General features: G+C 41.7%; 1 long non-coding RNA gene across 1 annotated transcript in view; it reads right to left on the bottom strand.

Annotated features, from left to right (window-relative positions):
* Window positions 1-85: 85 nt before the first annotated feature.
* LOC125618858 overlaps window positions 86-20906 on the bottom strand; it is a 124194-nt gene continuing 103373 nt past the window's right edge. Inside the window, exons 2-3 of the long non-coding RNA XR_007350245.1 lie at window positions 10650-10857; window positions 86-181 (exon numbers count right to left, since the gene is read on the bottom strand). This is a non-coding gene — a long non-coding RNA (uncharacterized LOC125618858). The remainder of the gene's footprint in view (window positions 182-10649; window positions 10858-20906) is intronic.

Below are 20906 nucleotides of genomic sequence, written 5' to 3' on the forward strand. Positions count from 1 at the left end.
CCAGATCCGCAGCACATGTGGCACCCGGCCATCCCAAGGAGGGAGGTTTTTGTTCGGGTCTGCACTGCAGCCTGTGGGAGAAAGCTATGCATTCTGCATGCAATAATACACTCCAGCATCCTCAGCCTCCACCCTGCTGATTCTCAGTGTGAAATATGTCCCTTACCCACTGCCACTGAACCTGTCTGAGACCCCAGAACCCCTGTTGGAAAACTAATTGATCAGAAGTCTTGAAGACCGACCTGGTCTCTGCAGGTACCAATTCAATAGGTGTTTCCATCACTGTAGGAGCCTCTGACCTGGACCTGAAGGAGATGGAGGCTGGCTGTCCAGGGGTGATGGGCAGGGAGAGAGGAGTCTGGGTCATCACAGTTTCCACACTGGATCCTGAAATAATGAGAAAAGTGCAGGAAGGTCCTCCCCAGGGAGCAGCTTGCAAATCCACTGGTGGGTGCATTTGGGTGAGACCACCTCCTGGGTGAAGGGGAAAGATAGCAGGAGGACAGGCCCACCTCTGTGAGGTGACATCAACTGTCCCTTGGAAGAAAACAATTAGAGAGAAAGTCAAATCTGCTTCCAGGAATGGAAGAAGGATCTGCAGTTGCAAATTTACATTCAGGAAATGCAACACTGAACCACCCTGTCAATGGAGCAGAGTCCTCCCCACCTAGATTTGGGTGTGTATGGTTAAATCAAGAGCTGAGTGCTCTTCCTGACTGCATTGCCCTGGCTACTGTGGAGAAGGACACAGTTCTCACCTCAAAAAGCATGGGGCAGAGGCCTCCAATGGGAATGTGGACTTGAGCAGGTAGAGAGCTGTCTGGGAGTGACCACCAGGTGCAGTGTTTGAGAATGGGGGAGGCCTGTGTGAGGAACTGCCTTTCCTGAGCTCAGCAGCAGCGTAATGGCAAAGGGCTTCCCAGGGAGAAAGAGAAGTTCCTCTTGTGGTTACAAAGCTGGTAACAGTTAATAGAGAGCAAAAATAAATAATCTGATGCCTTAAGCAGTGAATGCACAATTTCTGCTGAGAATTATCACAATACGAAATAAACTACACCATAACTTCCTCAAGCACAGCACACCAACCACAGGGTGTATTAGATAAGAAATCCCCATGATAATGACAAAGAATTAACCAGAAATAATTTTGTTTCCTCTGAGTGGTGTTTAGAAAATGGCCACAAGGTCAGTCTATAGACCCAGGTCCTTCCATATCCCGCTCCTTGTCAGCTGTGTGAGAACTTATGTCTCTGGCCTGTGTGGGGGAGCCACATCCCTGAGCACAGGGTCAAGGAGATCCCATGTGCAAGAGGCCACCTCTCCATATTGATGCACTAATATTGAAATCATTAGCGACTATTAAATGGAACCATGTCACATCACTGGCTTTCAGGGTTCAGCCCCTCATTAAAGGGTTTTGTCTAGAAGCTGAGGTGCCATGCTGCTGCTCAGAAGGGAAGGGAACAGTGGATAAGAGGCTTATGCATTGTGGCAATGTCACTAGGCTCTGGTCAGGGAGGTCCAAGGACACAGTGGTCAGGAGGTTCACAGCCTGGGCTCATCTTACCTGTGGCTGGAGTATATGGGTGAGGTTTCTGGGGATGTGCATAGAAAACACTAAGTGGCTGAAAATCTGCTTCTCTGGACAGTTTTTAATCTGATTGGATGCATGAATTTTGAGCTTGTCAGGTGATTTAGAAATGAGCTTCTAGTTTAGAAATTAATAAGATAGGACCATTGGATGCACAGAAGTCATCTTTGGCTCATTGCCAAACATTGCTGGTCATTCTGTAGATTTGCTTCCTATCCTGCAGGAGTTCAGTGAGTCCAAACTTATATTACTTTGGATGTCATTGGTCAGACACAGTTGTGGGTCATTGTGATTAAAGTGATATTGTGACCTTGGGTGAGAACTGAGAGGCAGCCACTGGATGCAGCGCCCTGTATGGAGCTCCAAGTTATCCAGAACCAATTAATGGCTCCAAGGCACTGTGGTTGAAGCTCTTAGGGGCAGACAGATGGGGATGGTGGGAACATAAGTTAAGAGAATAATTCTATAAAATGGGACCACTGTGCTGACCCCCACATGCTTTCTTTGCCAAAAAGCAATTTGCCTGCAGCCCTGTCGGGCCTAAGTGGACAGGATATGTCACATTCTTCAGCAAACAACCTATTATCTGCAAGGAAATGCAGACTGGAAATAACATCAATAAGAAAAGCCCAAGTTACTTTGAAGGGAGAGACATTTGTGACCCTTTCTATAGACCAGATTCTTGAAGATAAGGCTAGTTTCTTCTAACCATGAAGTCTGTAAGAAATTAAAGTTAAGGATTCAACTGGGACTGGTCAGCATGGGCCAAAGTGACCTAGATTTGTCATGGCAGTGGAGACTCAAAAGTCTGATGTCACCAGTCAAAACTCACAAGGTGGATCTGGGTGGGACTCTTTGGAAACATGATGGAATCCCCAATAAAACTGGAGTGCAGGGGAGTCATGTTGTTCCTCTTCTCTTGGGAGGACCTCCTCTCTCCCTTGAGACTGTCTCCTGTCCCTCTTCCTATCCCTTCAATAAACTCATGCTGGTTACTCTGAATGACATGACTGAAATCTTTTGGACTTGGTAGTAAGAATCTGGATTGTAAGAGGGGGAATTCACACTGCCTTGTTTTCTTAGAAGGCCATAACTCTGTCACAAATCCAGTTGCATTTTCTAAATGCAGTTGTCACTCACTAGAGGATGAATTTGTGAACAAACATTCTGGAACTCTGTGAGTTTTACACATTCGTATCTTGTAGGCAAGCAAGCTGAGAATACAGAAAATTCTCCCCTTGAAATCCATACTCTGAGTCATTGCTCTGCATTTCACATCACCATCAGCCCACACATCCCCTTGATTCTTTAGGGAGGAAGCAGAATTCTTTTCTGCCATTTCTCATATAAAAATATAATCATAACCTAGTTTTAATGTGAAGACCAAGAATTCAGAGCCCGCATCACAGATACCAGGGCTCTGTGAAAGGGTAGTACACCTGGCATGTTCTACAAGCTACACAAATTCAAGCAAAAGGGGCTGTGGATGAATCTAGGCTTTCCTTTGCCAAGCATGAGAATTGCAATAGAGGAAGAAGGACCCTCAAGTGGTGATGAGTGGGAAAATGCACAGTGGCAGGAGGTAGGTGACCATTGTGTCCTAGAAATTGTTGCAGAGGTTCACAAGGAAGCCATCTAGTGGGATTAACTCCTTGTATGATGTTGATCTCACCAAACTGCCTTTTCTGGCATATTGTGGGATGGCCAGCACCTCACCAGGGAACCCTTGCTTGCTTGGAGAGATAAGCCTCCTAAGAAATTAAAGTCAGAAATAATTAGTGAAGAATTAAAGATAGAGTCAGAATTAGTTTTAAAGGATGGAGCATCTGATGATAGGCTCAACCCACATAGGAGCTGGAGTTGGAAGCTAGAAAATGGCTCCTGTGGTTTATTTAAGGGGGTACTTCAAAGACAGGGATAAGGTTTCAGGGGTGGGGTCTTGCTTTGTAATGTCTTTCAGTCAACAGACTGGCATCTTGGCAATTCACACTCATCTCTGATAGGCTGTGTGGCTGGGTGGTTGTAGTGGTTTACCCCATCTCTGGTTCTGTGTGGGACATTTGGCAAGAGCTGGGTGCGAGTTCACATGTACTTGGACCATCTTACAGCAAGCAGAGTAGCCACTTTAAGTTCCAAGATGCCAAACTTTCCCACTCAATGGACTTCCATGCTGATCTGGTGCAGATTGAGTCCACAGATGGCTCTCAACACTAGGAATCAGAGCTGTATCCATAAAAACACTTGTAAATAAACCTGCTGTCTGATGTACATAAAGCCCAGCACATACCCCCAAATTTGCAAAAAGAATCAGCTTTATCATGAGGGCAGCTTACAACAGGGTCAGGAGGAGAAAGCTCAAAGCTGGGTACAATCATAGTTGGAAGCAGTGGAATTTACAGAAAGGGAAGGGAAGCTGCTGGCTGATTGGATGGTGAGAAGGGAATTAGAGAGCTCTTTTTTATAGGTACAGAAGGCCTTGATGCCCCTTTCAGGTCACATGTCCCCTTTCTGGGAAGTTACTGTGTTCTGCATGAGAAATATTGAATTTGTAACATGCAAAGTTCATTGCCCAGAAGAGCTGGTTTCCTCTGCACACATCCATTCTTGGGAATCCTATTGAAAACTGTCCTTGAGTGATTCTGAAGGCTTTAGAAAAAAGAAAGAAAGAAACAAACAAAAACAAATGCCCTTAAATGGTTTGTTATTTAAGGAATTTCTGTCCATCAATGTCCAGGCCTAACATGAATTCACAATTTTTCTCATTCAGAATCAAGCAGGATTCTGGATGGCAAAAGGAAAAAGAGGAAAAGACACATAAACCATGCTGCTTGGGCATTAGATTAGGGAAAGGACACAGGAACCTGGTTATAAAAAAAGCCTGATTTTCTACAAATTCTGTTCCTTGGTGGAACCAAGCAACAACTAGAGAGCAAAAGTCAACTGGGAGCATCCAGTGCCCAGAGTAGGGATTTGGAAACCAGTCTCCAAAACTCAAATTGGCATTAAGAGGAAATATCCTGTGGGAAAGACCTGGAGGCAATTTCTGGAACCATAGTTCACCAGGTCTCTGCTTGACAGAGGAGACCATCATCCATCAGGAGGAAATGAGAAGGACCTGGGCACACAGTTGTGCTTACATACTCACTATTCACTCTCTGCATGAACTCGGGTATTTAGACCCTTCCTTAGACTCCAGTTCCCCTTACTAACAGGGAGATAAGAGCAGCTCTTCCCAGTCGTCTTCCATCTCTGACATTTTATCTGTGGAAGTAAGAGGGACCAAAGAGGCCAGGCATCTTTCAGACCTGAATGGAACTTGGTGTTTTCCTTCTTAAAACCCTTTTTTTCTCATGCCAAGAATATGGATAAAACAGCAGAATCTGACTTTGTGCCTCTGGAGTAGGCAGCTGTGAACCAGAGAGGGACAAAGGGGAGAAGGCAGGAGGGGCCGGGCACGTTTGAGCTGGGTGCTGAGTCACAGATGCCAGTAGGCAGGAGCTGATCCTGGCATGACCCTCGATTCTCTGCACCACTCCATCCTTCAAGGTGGGTGCCCTTAACCAGAATCAGCCCTTCTCTCCTTAACAATGTAGGAAACTCAGGTTCACACTCCCATAAACCTGCCTCTTCCTTCAAGAGGGTGGACTATGGCTTTCTCTAGTCTCGAGGAAGCTCTGGCATTGATGACCCTCCAAGTTCCCACGGAATAGTCATCCTTCAGCAACTAAACCTGCTCCCCAAAGTGCAGCCTTGTCCCCATATCAATTCAATAGTCAGGACACAGTTTGGGGAGAAGGGAAAAAGAAGGTTTATTGCTTTGCCGTCAAAGGGGACACTCAGGGAACTCCAATCCCAGAGGCTGTGTTCTGCCCATAAAGGGGAAGAGGGTTGTTAAAGAAGCTTTGAACACCTTCCAGGTGTGCCCTGATGGGTCTCAGCTGTGCCCTGGAGAGGTGCTGAAACTCACTTACATTCAGCCTTTGGTTGTTCTGGGATTGGCTTACTCTGCTTAGCATGATATTCTCTAAATCCATCTCTTTACCTGTAAATGCCATATTTTATTCTCTTTTACTGCTGAGTGATAGTCCACTGTGTTTCTTTATTCATTCATCTATTGAAGGGCATCTAGTTGGTTCCACAGTTTGGCTATTGTGAATTGTGCTGCTGAGAACATTGGTGTGACTGTGTCCCTGTAGTATGCTGTTTTTTTAAGTCCTTTGGGTATAGACCAAGGCGTAGGATAGCTGGGTTAAATGATGATTCTATTCCAAGTTTTTAAAGGAATCTCCATACTGCTTTCCAGATTAGCTGCACCAATTTGCAGTCCCACCAGCAATGTATGAGTGGGCCTTTTTCCTCACAACCTAGCCAACACTTATTGTTGTTTGTATTTTTGGTAACTAGGCTTGGTGTTTTAGCATGACAGGTTGTAGGACATGATTGGAACATTTGGCAGGGTGGATTTGGATGAGTTTCAACTTGGGTGTCACCAGCTGAGCCTCAGACACTGGGGCATGTGAGTTGTTCATTTTACATTATAGCACCTGACATTCCTTTGCAGGAAGAAATATAGATTCACAAATCTGTATTGTCTATAGCCACTAAAATTAGAAATCATATTGGCAAAATTAATTGTTATGTTAACAAATGGACAGATAAGGTTGAATCCCACCATTGTATATAATTACAAGGAAAAAATAAAATATAGAATAAAAATTGTAATTGATAGTTTAAATATGTAATTTCATCTGATTAATAGATACAGGTACTTGGATATTTTTATCATGGAAATTATGTCATAAGAGTTGAGCTAGAATTATAAAATTATACAAGGTTGTCAGGTCTATTCCCTTAGATCCATAAGAGGCCTAAGGCTTTTTAAAATTTTCTTTTTCTTTTGATACTTAAAAAATAAGTTACTCAATTAACTGAAGTGAGGAATTAGGGAATGTATATAGGACAAAAAGAGAGGGTGAGGGTCTATAAAAATAAAGCAAAACTTCCCAACTCCCACGGGCACCACCTCTGTGTCCTCCAGAGAAGTCTTCTTTCTCTATTCTAGTCTCAAATAAAAGTTTTACAGAACACTTCAGGAACTTGCCTGTGGGGAGACTTGGCCCACTGTGCACAGAACCCCAGTGGCCATGAGCCTGGGCACTGGACACAGCTCCCAAGACTTAGAGTTCCACATGGGACTACAGGATCTCTGCTGCTTGCCCAGTGATGCTGAGGTAAGAACCCTAGGCTTTCTTCTTTGTGGGATTTATTCACCAACTAGTGGCAGGTTTGTGGCCTAGCAACTTGTGGGATTTGGGATCTGGGGACCCAAAGTCCTGACTGTGTATTCCTTCTCCCACATTCATCACATTCATGAAGGGGATTCTCTTCCATCTGTCACTAGGCCAGATTCCTTAGGAAACTCAAATAATCCCTCTACTCAGTATGTTGACAAACCAATTTAGGATCAAAGACCAACAATTCTCCAAAAATTCAGAAAACATCCTGGTTTCAGGGCAGTTGGAGTCTAGGTGTGTAACGCACATAGATGCCAAAGCTGGTGTTTTGGCAGAGTAGAGAAGGGGCATAGTGAACCTGCAGGGTGCAGTGGTAGGGGTGAGGGAGGCTGAGGGCTCCTGGTCTAGAGCTGACAACCCAGCCTCATGCTGCCTAAAACTCTTGCAGAGCTGCTGAGGGTCTCACAGGGCTCTCAGGAAGATCTTCCATGCTCAGCAGTTGTGCCAGGGCAGCTAGGGCAGGGGAGGAGCATTGCAAAGTGTCCCACAGGTGCCCAACCTCCAGCCACCACTGCCACACTTGGCCCTTTCTCCCAGCCTCTGCAGGGTGCTGAGGAAGGGAAGGGACCTGCCCCTGCAGCCCAAGTGCACCTGGCTTCCCACACTGCAACTGCCCTTAAAGGAGTCTCAGATCACCACATGCACACAGGATATCTGACACCATCTCAGGGAGCAGGTGAGATGACTTATTTATTTATTTTTTTTAATCTAAAACAATCAACTTGGGCAGGAATCCTGGGTGATGATGGTGGGACCCTGCAGGTCACTTGGGTCAGTTAGCTCGGTTCCTGGCTCAGGTCTTGACTCTGCACAGCAGGTGCTCAGCACAACCATGAAGAGATGACAAGTGCTGTGCCCATAAACAATGGGAGAGCTGCCTTGAGACATCTCAGGAAATGGTAAGGCCACACCCACCTCAGGTCCAAGGGTGTAAAATTTTAATTTCCTTTGAGAAGAGATCATGGGACACTCTGCTTGCATGGGGGTGTCTAAGAAGTAGTTTCCTGTGCTCAGCCACCCAGGAACTCAGAGGATGGTATACCTGTGTTCCCAGGAGGCTTGGTGACAGCTCAAGATGGTGTCAGACATGGGACTCACCCACATGGAGCTGGTTCTACAGGAATGCAGGATGCAGGAGTCTGGGATCAGGAGGCTTCCACTGAGATTTCAAAGGAGGCCCTGAGGCCAGGCCGGGTGCATCAGGGCTGAATCCGTGCAGCAGCCCTGAGAAGACAGGTGTGGAAATGCGAGAATGGAGGTGGCATTGGAGTGGATACCCTGGTACTGAGAGATGCCAACAGCATGGGACATCTGCTGAGGGAAACTCTGAATCCAGCAGAGACAAGTGGGAAGGGAGGCCATGTCTGCTACAGCCAGCAAGTCCACAAGGGCAGAGCCCTGTGTCAACATTTTGGACAGAATTTCACTGTGCCACATATCCTGGTGCCAGATAGGGGGCTACAGGATGGGTTTCCCCAACTGGATTGTGTAGCATTGCATGGTTCCATACATTCTTTCTAAGGTCCTGTTCCTCCCTTTTGGAATGGGGATGTTGACACTCTGCTACTATACAATGAACACATGTAACTTGATTTTGATTTTTACAGGGCTTCACCATCAATTTTTCCCTGAGGTTCAGATGAAACTTTGGATTTGGACTTTTAGGTAATTCTCAAATTGTTAAGAATATGGAACTCTTGAAGATGGACTAAATGCATTTTGCACTGTGACATAGACATAAGCTTTCAAGGTCAGGAGTGAAATATTATGGTTTAGATGTCAGATGTCTGCCCAAAAGCTTCTTGTAACCCAGGAAACTTTTAAGGTAAAATATTCATATTATGAAAGCTATAATAAGTCCACCTTAGTTAGAATTAACAGATCCAGTGATAACCATAGGCAGGTGGAGCGTGGCTGGAGGAGATGGGTCACTGCTGGCATATGCTGGAAGAATTGTTCTTTTTCTTTCTCCTTTCTCCCTGCTCTCTCTCTCTCTCTCTCTCTCTCTCTCTCTCTCTCTCTCTCTCTCTCTCTCTCTCGTCATGTGAAGACGTAATGAAAGACAGNTGTCCTCTCCTGTGATTTTCTGCTTCACCCAGTGCCCAGAGCTATGGAGCCAGTTGACCATGGACTGAACCTCTGAAACCATGATCCAAGTGAACCTCTCCTTCCCCAAATTGTTCGTGTCTGGTCTTCGGTCACAGGGGTGAATAGATGCATAAGACACACACTTTGACCTAGTTCTTAAGTATGATGTTGTTATCTTTCCTTATATTTGTGAATTTTCCTCTTTACTTTCTGCTGTTAATTTCTAATTTTATACCATTGTCATCAGAGGTGATAATTTGCATGTTCTGTGTTCTAAATCTCCATAAATTAATTGACATTTGTTTTGTGGCCTAACACATGCAGGATCTTGGAGAGCATTCCATGTGCACTTGAGCAATCATGTGACAAGCCATTGTGGGTGGAATCCACCTATAAGTCTGTTAGGTGGGTGGCATTGCTGCAGGTCTCTGTTTCCTGACATGTCCTCTGTTTTGTTGTCCCAGGGACCATTGAAAGTACAATAGTGGGGTCCCCTCTGTTACTGTATTGTGGTCTGTTTGTCCCTCAAATCTGTCACTGTTTTAATGTGTTTGGAGCCTTGATGTTTGGGATGTTTGTAGCTGTTTCATCTTCTTAGTGAATTGACCCTGTTTTCATTATATAATTTCCTTTTTGTCACTTTAAGCAATTTTGACAAAATTATTTATGTCTTACAAGAGCATAACTACATTTTCTACTTTTGCTCAGTATTTGTCTATGATTTTTTTCCACATTTTTACTGTCAAGCTCTGCGTGTTCTAAGACTTAAGATGAGATGACTGGGCACAACATGCAGATATACAACTTCAGTCCACTTTGCCAATCTACATATTTTGAAGGAGGTTAATTCATTAATTTTGCATAATTACAGACAGGGAAGAAATTCCTTTTGCCGTCCTTCTTTGCTTTCTTTCTGTCTCTTTTCTTTTTGTCCCCATTAATCTCCATTAAAACATCCTTTCTCTTCAGTTGAATTTTGGGTTAAACATTTTTATTCTCTTCCCATTTTTATCTGCTTATATGATGCCTTTTTTTGTATTGAATAATTTGAGTTGAAATATAACTCACTAAATTTATAAACCTTAACCTGAGCAGCACTCCTTAATGTTACTGATGTTATGATTTTTCATCTTTCTTTTGTGAATGCATCAGCATAGAATTATGAAGAGAGTTGATGTATTTTTTAAAATACTTTAGAAAATCAAGACAAGAGTTACCATGAAAATTACACTAATGATTTAAAAATATATATTCCAAGTTGTTTTTTTAAATTTTTTTATGGAAGAACTCTGTATTTTCACATGGTTTGTAGTTACTCTTTGGCCTACTTAATTTCAACTTGGCTCACTCTTTTTCCCCAGAAATCTCCCTTCTGCTGGTGCCACTACAGGGCTTCTGCAGCTGGCAGGTGGTGACTGAGCTGTGGTCATGGCACTCAAGGTCCAGAGTCCTCAGCTGCAGCTTCTTCCTCTCAGACAATCTGCAGAGCTGCTGCCCAGACCAGCAGCTCATGTGGCAGCTGGGCCACCCAGGGCAGGGAGTTTTTTGTTCAGGGCTGTACCACTGTGGGAGGAGCTTGTGTAAGTTGTGTAGCACAGTAATACACCCCAGCATCCTCAGCCTCCACCCTGCTGATTCTCAGTGTGAACTCTGTCTCTGACCCACTGCTGCTGAACATGTCTGAGACCCCAGAGAAGCGTTTGGAAACTTGATAGATCAGGAGCCATGGAGCCTGGCCTGGCTTGTGCAGAAAGCAATACAAATAGGTGTTTCCATTACTGTGAGGGAAACTCTGACTGGACATGCAGGTGATGGAGGCTGACTCTCCAGGGGTGATGGACAAGGAGAGAGGACTCTGGGTCAACACAATATCCCCACTGGATCCTGAGATAATGACATAAATGAAAGTTTATGTGAAATATTATGAAACATTTTCATGTTCCTTTCTTAACTAAATAATTTGTACATGAATGTGCTTTTGGTTCCTATCCAAAAATATCCAGTGTCATATGTACAACGCCTGGCTGAAGGTTGACCACACCATTCTCCTCTTTCTATGTCCCAGTCTTCACTAGTATAAAATTGTTTTTTATTTCTATAAACTTCCTCCCTTTCATCAATCTAAGCATCATTTGCCCCATCTGTGTGTGAAACCCACAAAACAGACATGTACAGAGATCACGTGTAGGAAGCAGTGAGCTCACTCTCCCTCATATTCTCCCTCCTCATCCCCTCTGTCCTCACCAGGGATCCAGAGCAGCAGCAGCCCCAGGAGCTGAGCAGGGAGCCTCATTTTGAGAAGCTGAGCTGAGGAGTCCTGGTGAGTCAAGGGCAGGTTAGAGCTGAACTTTTATGTCAGCCTTGCAGGAAGGCCCTCCTCAAGGAGCAGCATGCAAATGCCCTGGTGGGTGCATCTGGGTGGAAAGAACCAATGGCAGGTGTGGACTGACTTTGAACAATAAAAGGTCTTCTATGACTGGAGGGAAACCAAGGAGCTGAAGTCCATGCTGCCTGCAGTTGTGGGCAGAGGATCCAATGGTGAAAATAAAAATCTTTATCAAAGACACAGTGAGTTCAGTAGGAAGCACCAATACAGCACCAGACATGAGAAAGTGAACAGTGTGTCCAGGGCAATGTCTGGGGAGTGAATGGCCGTGCTGTTTGACTCCCTCCCATGTAACCTGGAGAAGGAAAACACCCTGCACCCACTAGAACTGACAGAGGAAGCTTCCTCCCCACAAACCCACCTGCGTCAGGTACTTTAAGACTCATGCCATAGCTCCTGATACCATGATAACAAGTGTGAAAATGGTCTCTCCCTGTGGTCTTGTATAAGTAAAAACAACCTGACAGGAAGAAAGAAATCTTTTTCTGACATTCAGAATCAGTAATTTTATATATTTTTTTCAGTAATTAATTATATAAATGTTGTACTTTACCCAATACCTTTATTTTATTTATTTATTTTTATATGGTGCTGAGAATCGAACCCAGGGCCTCACAAGTGCTAGGTGAGTGCTCTACCACGGAACCACAATCCCAGCCCCAGTAATAGATTCTTAATTTCAATGATTCTTGGAAAGGATCTTCCCACAGGTTCTTTCCCCGCTATGTAGAACCCCTCAGGGGCCCAGTTCCTTTCTTGCTCTGGGCAAGGATTATCTCTCTCCCCTGGTTTGTGTCTGGGGCAGCCACAGCCATGACTCAGGAGACAAAGCCCATGAGTGGCAAGAATGGCACCCTAGGCTGTCAGGGCTCAGGTTCCTGGGCCTCCGCTGGCATCTCCTGGGCCTGTTTTAATCATGGTCACCCTGGAGCTGGATGCTAAGTCAGGGCTACTCAAGGACAATCAAAATATGTCCCTCTGAAGTTAATAGGACGCAGCAGGATCAGTCTCAGGTGATAAAATGACAACCTAATGCAGATCACCTTGAGTCTAACAACTGGAGATTGGAGCCAGTGTCAAATTGGTTTTGTCCTAATCTCAGAATCCTGCAGCAAAGGAAAGAATAAAGTCACACTGTTCCATGAAATTTTGGGTTATATGCACTTAATTTCATAAAAAAACAACCAAGATATCTAACTGCAAATAGTATTCTAGACCAAGTTTAATAGGAAAGTTTGGTCTGTGTAAGCTTTGGGGAATCCCCAATAATAAGATCTGTTAACAGGGTCCGAGGAGAAACTGAAGTGACATTGGCCTTCACTCTGAATCCCACTGCCTCAATAAGACTAGCTGACAAACATTTGGTAAAAGAGTGTGGGATTTTACAAGTCAAATTAATCTAGTTGAAATTTTGTATACCCTTGGATTTTACTGTCTTCTGTGAATTTGGGGTTCTTAATCTGATACATGATGTGAGACAAGGTTGTTCTGGGTCATACTCCTGAAAACATGTGCCTCCTGATGAATCATGCTAGTGACAGAGTCAGGGAGAAAGGAGCAGAAAACCAACACTCAAGAAAGTGTGCACAATCATGGATTTTACAGTTTGTTCCTAAAAATGATTCTAAAGAGTGTCATATGAAAAATTAGTTTTATCCAGTTTTTTGGTTTAATTTTGTCATCCACTCAAACATGCTGCCATTCTAACAGTAACTGGCATTCTGACATGACATGGCATAGGGCTACTAGACATAGGTGGTTAGGAAAGGTCCCCTGGAGCACAGAGGGCAACTGAAGGCCACTGCTGACATAACAGGAGGACACCAGGCACAAGAAGAAGCCCACAGGCAGAAGGAGAGCACAGGGACCCTGGAAAGATCCTGGGGTTCAGCTGCTACCAGGCAAGCAGGGCCTGGGCCAGCAGAGCCTGGAAGGGTCAGGGAAGGGGCCCATCTTCACCTGCAGAGAGAGCTTTGCCTGCTGCCCCTGGACTCCAGACTTGCAGCCTTCAGAGCTGGGAAGTGAACTCCTCTGAGTCAGGCCAGGTGTGTGGTGCCCATTGAGCAGCCCTGGGAAACTCACATGCCCATTACCACTGTGAAAACTTGGGTTGTGGGACAAACCAGAAGCAGTAAGAAATCTGTAGCATCTGATAAGTAATAAATCAGGTTCATAAAAATGTTGGTTTACAAAGTATTCTATAATAGCATAAAGTTTCAGAGAATCTGCTATTTTTATTTGAAATGAACATAAGATCTTTAAAACCCTTGTATCTGATTGGTTATTTTACGTCAGAAATTGTTGACATGATGAAATATCTTAGAAATTCTTTGTTAATCAGAAACATTTTTTCTATATTGCCCATAAGGAAAAAAATGAAGAAGAAGAAGAAGGAGAAGGAGAAGGAGAAGGAGAAGGAGAAGGAGAAGAAAAAGGCAGCAATCTTAACTCCAAGGCAGACTCTCGGGTTCCTGTTGTTAGCTCACCATGCCATACATGGCATACAAATTGAGCAGAGGACACAGCAGTTCTCTCTCCCTGGACACACATTACCAGGGTTTATCAGGGTGGGTGAGACTAACTTCCCCTGCGCCCAGGTGGGGAGGGGCCTGTGGGTCTCTAGGGTGACCAGGCTCAACTGAAACAGAAGGGATTTAGGCACCTGAGTTTCCTTGTGGTTTTGACTCTGATACCAGATGCTGTCAGTTGTGTTCATAAAGCTCCAAGCCCACTGTGACTCCTGGGAGCTGGGAGGCTGCTGGGCACTGGACCTGTGTGGATGTGGTCAGGTCAGAGTGCTGTGTGCAGATTTGGCACTGTCACTCCATCCCCAGGCTGTGCTCTGAGGACCCTGCAGCCCAATGGCATACACACCCCTGTGTGGCCAGGAGGAGAAACACAGCCCTCTGCTCCTGCCTGGGCCCAAATGGAGGTCTCTTCAGTGTGAGCTGAGAGTGGGTCCCTGGTGACACTAGAGATCCATCCTCCCAGAGGGGCTTCTCCAAACCCAGGTATTAGGGTGGACCCTGAGGGCAGCCGGCCACCTTCTCTATGTCACAGCCTGTCACCACTCAGTGGAGGATCAATTCATGGACATGCCAGGTGCAGGGAGCCAGGAACTTCTGTACCCTAAACACTGAGAGACCCTTGCCTATTTACACTCTTAGTTCTCAGGATTCTCAAAATTAACTGCACCAAATTTTAAATGATAAGCAGATGTAAATTTCCAGAAATTATTTTATTCAAATATGACTTATTTTCAGTTTTTCTTAATAATTTAAAGAATTGATTACTGTTCATATTAAATCTAAATTTAAAACATTCTAATGAAATCAATACGTAGAAATATTATATAATTCAGCATTTCCACAATAATGGATTTAAACTTTAATGGAGCCAGTGTTTTCTGAGCACACACACCAGTGAGGTGTGTGGATGCCACAAGCACAGCAGACACTGTACCCAGTCTCCTGCCCAGTCCTTTCCCATCCCCCACATATGTCCTCCCCCTGATCCAGCTGCTCTGCCCTCCTGATCTCCCTACTGTTATTATTTTAATGTGTGCATTACCATTTTGTGAAAATGTGATGTTCATTGTGGACAAGAATGATGTACAACATCCACAGAATTCTCATAGGACATTGCAGGAACAAACCAAGTGCCTAAATCAAGCTGGACAAGCAAACAGTTGTCAAGTCATTGAGAAATGCCTGTCCACATTATGCTTTGCTAAAGGGTAATAAAGCTAAAATATTTCAAGTTCATTGTATGTTAATGGGGATAGAAAGATGTTACTAATTGCTTTCCATAACTCTTGCTGTATTGGATATTTGGTCACAGTGTGGCCAAGATTAAAATTGGTTGATTCTTTAAGAGGCATGGCTGGGGGGTGAGGGTCAGATCATTGGAGCTGCTGCCACTAGAAGGACCAGTGCTGGTCTCACACACTGAGGGCATCCTCACCACAGTGGGTTGTCACACAGGGAGGCCACACCACAGACTTGGCCACTGCAGTGTGCAGCTGGTACCCTTCCCACATGCATACCCCACTGTGACACAAGCCAGGGGGCTTCACCTGAGGACAGCAGGTGGGACTGCCCAGCCTTGGACACTCAGCCTTGAAAACCTTGAGTCAAACTGACCTCCTTTTTCCACACAGTACTTGGTATAGCAACAGAAAGGGACTAATTGGTGTTATTTATGATAAGTTATTTCCTACATCAATAGTTTAAGTATTTATTTCTTACCAGGAAATATTAAGTATTAATAAATTCAGTTCTATGATACACTTGAAGTTCAACAGCACTGCTAGACTCATTCCAGTTTCATTTTTTTCTTATAATTTTTCTTCTTATTATTTTATTTGTTTTAATTAGTTACACATGACAGTAAAATACATTTATGCACTTTGATATCATACATAGATGGGATATAATTTTTCATTTTTCTGGTGTACAGGTTGCAGAATCACATTGGTCATGCAGTCACATGTGCACATACAGTAATAATGTCTGTTTCCTTCTACTGTCTTTCCTATCCCCACATCCACCTCTCTTGCCTTCTCTTCACTTCCCTCTATCTAATCTATGGTAATGGCATTCTTCCCTAGTGCCTCCCACCTTATTGTGAATTAGCATCTACATATTATAGAAAACATCCAGTCTTTGGTTTTGGGGGTTTGGCTTATTTTGCTTACCATGATAGTCTTAAAATTCATCCAAATACTGGCAACTGCCATAATGTCCTTCTTTAAAGCTGAGTAATATTTTATTGAGTATATATACCACATTTTCTTAATCCATTTATCTATTGAATGACACCTAGGTTGGTTTCATAGATTAGCTATTGTGAATTGAGCTGCTATAAACTTTGATGTGGTTCATTACTCTAGTATGCTGATTTTAAGTCTTTGGGAGTATAAACCAAGGAGTGGGATACATGGGTTAAATTGTGGTTCCATTCCAAATTTTCTGAGGAATCTTTATATGAATTTCTGGAGTGGTTGCACCAATTTGCAGTCCCACCAGCAATATATGTGTGTACCTTTTTCCCCACATCCTCGCCAACATTTATTATTGCCTATATTCTTGATGATTGCCATTCTGACAGGAGATGAAATCTTAGAGTACTTTTGATTTGCATTTCACTAATTGCTAGAGATGTTGAACACTTTTTAATATATTTGTTGATTGATTGTATTTCTTCTTCTGTGAAGTGTATGTTCAATTCCTTCACCCATTTATTGATTGGGTTATTTGTTTTCTTGTTAAGTTTTTTGAGTTCTTTATATATCCTTGAGATTAATACTTTATCAGAGATGCATGTGGTAAAGATTTTCTCCCAGTCTGTAGGCTCTCTCCTCACATTACTGATTGTTTCCTTTGATGAGAAGAAGTTTTTTAATTTGAATTCATCACATTTATTGATTCTTGATTTTAGGTCTTGTGATTTGTGAGTCTTGTGCTTTGTGAGTCTTGTTAAGGAATTCATATCCTAGGCTGACACAGTGAAGATTTGGGCCAGATTTTCTTCTATTAGGCACAGGATCTCTGTTTTACTGGCTAAGTCTTTGATCCACTTTGAGTTGATTTTTGTGCAGGGTGAGAAATAGGGGTTTAATTTCATTTTGCTACGTATTTATTTCCAATTTTGCCAGCACCATTTGTTGAATAGGCTGTCTTTTCTCCAGTGAATGTTTTTGGCACCTTTGTCTAGTGTGACAAATGTGTCCTCTATTCTGTACCATTGGTCTATACGTCTGTGTTTTTTCTGTGACCTCTATTCTGAACCATTGGTCTATACATCTATTTTGGTGCCAACAGCATCCCATTTTTGTTACTATTGTTCTGTAGTAAAGTCTGGAATTGAGATTCCTCCTGCTTCACATTTTTTTTTTTTTTGCTAGGGTTTGCTTTAGCTATTCTGGGTCTCTTATTTTTCCAAATAAATTTTATAATTGATTTTTTATTTCTATTTTCTTTTTATATTTATATTTTATTGGGAGTTTGATAGGAATCGTATTAAATCTATATAAGGCTTTTGGTAGTATGGCCATTTTGACAATATTAATTCTGCCTATCCAGGAGCATGGGAGATCTTTCCATCTTCTAAGGTTTTGTTCAATTACTTTCTGTAGTGTTCTGTAGGTTTCATTGAAGAAGTTTTTAACCTCTTTTTGTTAGATTGATTCCCGGTTAATTAATTTTTTGGAGCCTTTTTTTTAATAGAGTAGTTTTCCTAATTTCACTTTCAGTGGATTCACGGCTGATGTATAGGACTGCATTTGATTCATGGGTGTTGATTTTATATTCTGTTACTTTGTTGAATTCATTTCTTAGTTCTAGAATTTTTGTGGTGGAATGTTTTGGATCTTCTATATATAGAATCATGTCATTGGCAAATAGTGATTGTTTGAGTTCTTCTTTGCCTATTTTTATCCCTTTAATTTCTTTCTTTTGTCAAATTGCTCTGAATAGAGTTTCAAGGGTGATATTGAATAGAAGTGGTGAAAAAGGACATCCTCATCTTGTTGCAGTTTTTAAAGGCAATGCTTTCAATTTTTCTTCATTTAGAATGATGCTGGCCTTGGTTTAGCATACATAGCTTTTACATGTTGAGGTATTTTCCCACTATCCCTAGTTTTTCTAGTGTTTTGAACATGAAGGTGTGCTGTATTTTTCCAAGTGCTTTTTCTGCATCTATTGAGATGATCATATAATTCTTGATTTTAAGACTATTAAGATGATGAATTTCATTTATTGATTTCCATATATTGAACCAATCCTACATCCCTGGGATGAAAACTACTTGATCATGGTGCATTATCCTTTTATATGTTTTTGTATGTGATTTCCAGATTTTTATTGAGAATTTTGCATCTATGCTCATCAGAAATATTGGTCTGAAGTTTTCTTTCCTTTATGTGTCTTTGTCTGGTTTTGGTATCAGGGTGACATTAGCCTTATAGAATGAGTTTGGAAGAGTTTCCTCCTTTTCTTTCAAGGAATACTTTGAGGAGTATTGGTGTTAATTTTTTTTTTTTTTTGAGAGTATTTTAGAACTCAGCTGAGAATCCATCTGGTCCTGGGATTTTCTTGGTTGGTAGGCTTTTGATGGTGTTTTCTATTTCATTACTTGGAATTGATATGTTTAAATCATGTATGACCTCCTCATTCAATTTGGATAGGTCATATGTCTCTAGAAATTTATCAATGTCTTTGATATATTCTATTGTGTTGGAATATAAATTTTCAATATACTTTCTAATTATCTTCTGTATTTCAGACATTTCCGCTTTGATATTTTCTTCTTCATTTTGTATTTTACTAATTTGACTTTTCTCTCTTTTTCTCTTCATTAGCATGGCCAGTGGTTATCTATTTCATTTATGTTTTCAAAGAACCAACTTTTTGTTTTGTGGATTTTTTTTCAATTGTTTCTTTTGTTTTGATTTCATTTATTTCAACTCTGAATTCAATTATTTCCTGTCTTCTCATGCTTTTGTTGTTGATTTGATCTTCTTTTTCTAGAGTTTTGAGATGTGTTAGGTCATTTATTTGTTAACTTTTCATTCTTTTAATGAATGTGCTCAATGCAATGAAATTTTCTTTTATTTTATTTATATATTTTTATGTGTTGCTGAGGATCAAATCCAGGGTCTCACATGTACTAGGACAGTACTCTACCACTGAACCACAGCCCCAGTTCCTAAATTTTTCTTTTAGTTAATATCTTCATAATGACCCAGAGGTTTTGATATGGTATATCAGGGTTCTCATTTACCCCTAAGAATTTTTTTTATTTCATCCTTGATTTTTTCTACTATCCATTCATCATTCAATAGTGTATTATTTAGTCTCCATTTGCTCTATTTTAGAGAAGGAGCTATGTGCTGCTGAGAAGAAAGTATATTTTCTCATTGATGGATGAAATATTCTGTATGTGTCTCTTAAGTCTAAATTAGTGATTGTATTATTTAGTTCTATAATTTCCTTATTTAGTTTTGTTTGGAAAATCTATCCAGTAGTGAGAGAGGTGTTTTAAAATCACCCAATATTATTGTACTGTGGTCTATTTTGGTCTTGAAATTGAGGAAGCTTTATTTGATGTACATCGATGCTTCATTTTAGGGGGCATAAATATTTACAATTGTTATGTCCTGCTTATATATACTTCTTTTAAGAAATATGAAATGTCCTTCTTTTTCTCTTTTGATTAACTTTGGTTTAAAGTCTACTTTATCTGAGATAAGGAGGGAAACCCCTGCTTGTTTACACAATCCATATGAGTGCTAATTTTTTCCCATCTTTTCACCTTCAGCATGTGGATGTTTTTGCCCATGAGGTGAGTCTCTTGAAGACAGCATATTGTTGGATCTTGCTTTCTAATCCAATCAGCAAATTTATGTCTTTTGATTGATGAGTTTATGCCATTAATATTCAAGGTTATTGTTGGTTTGTATTCCTTGTCATTTTGATTTATTTCTGGGTTTTGATTTGTCTTGGTTTGACATTTGGTTGAACGTCACTTTAGTATAGATCCTCCATCATCCCTTTGCTGGTTTTCACTTTTTTAAACTTTATCCTCAATATTTTTTTGAGAATGTTCTGTAGTCTAGTGGTAAATTCTTTTAATTTTTGTTTATCATGAAAAGTTTTAATCTCATCTTCAAATCTGAAATTTAATTTGCTGGATATAAAATTCTTGGTTGGCATCCATTTTCTTTCAGAGTTTGAAATATTTTATTCCAGGACCTCCTGGCTTTCAGGTCTAGGTTGAGAAATCAGTTGAACTCCAAATTGGTTTTCTCCTATTCATAATTTGATTTTTTTCTCTCACAACCTTTAAAATTTTGTCTTCATTTTCTGTGTTAGTCATTCTCATTATAATGTGTCTGTGTGGATCTGCTGCAATTTTGTGCATTTGGGGTCCTGTAAGCATCTTGTATTTGACTTTTCATCCCATTCTTTAAGTTTGGAAAATTTTCTGATATTATATCATTGAAAAGATCATGCATTCCTTTGGTTTGTATCTCTTCTTCTTCATCTATCTCAATAACTCTTAAATTTGATCTTTTCATGTTATCCATAATTCTTGGATATTCTGTTCACTGGTTTCTTACCATCTTCTCTGCACTCTATTTTGAAGTTTATATATTTTGTCTTCATTGTCTGAGGTTCTGTCTTTCAAGTTGTCTAGTCTGTGATGCTTTCTATTGAATTTATAATTTTGTCTACTGATTCCTTCATTTCAAGGATTGTCGCAACCCCTTGCCCGCAAGGAATACGCAACTCAGGAATCTTCTTTCAGCAGTTTTATTCAGGCCCTTGATAGTTCTTCTTCTATCCCTCGGATGCCCCTCCCAGCCTTAATAAAGCATCTCAAGCCCCAATGCAAAGCAGCCACGTGGAGCTTTCTCATAGGGTGATGAAAAGTCATGCGCCAACTCTCCCAAATAAGGAGTTGTTTGTCACAGACCACAGCGGAGCCAGCGCCATCTTGTAATGGCGACCATAATTTGCATAAACGGCAGAAGCGGCTCACCACA

The sequence above is a fragment of the Marmota marmota genome, unplaced genomic scaffold (genome assembly GCF_001458135.2).
Source record: "Marmota marmota marmota unplaced genomic scaffold, marMar, whole genome shotgun sequence".
Lineage (NCBI taxonomy): Eukaryota > Metazoa > Chordata > Mammalia > Rodentia > Sciuridae > Marmota > Marmota marmota.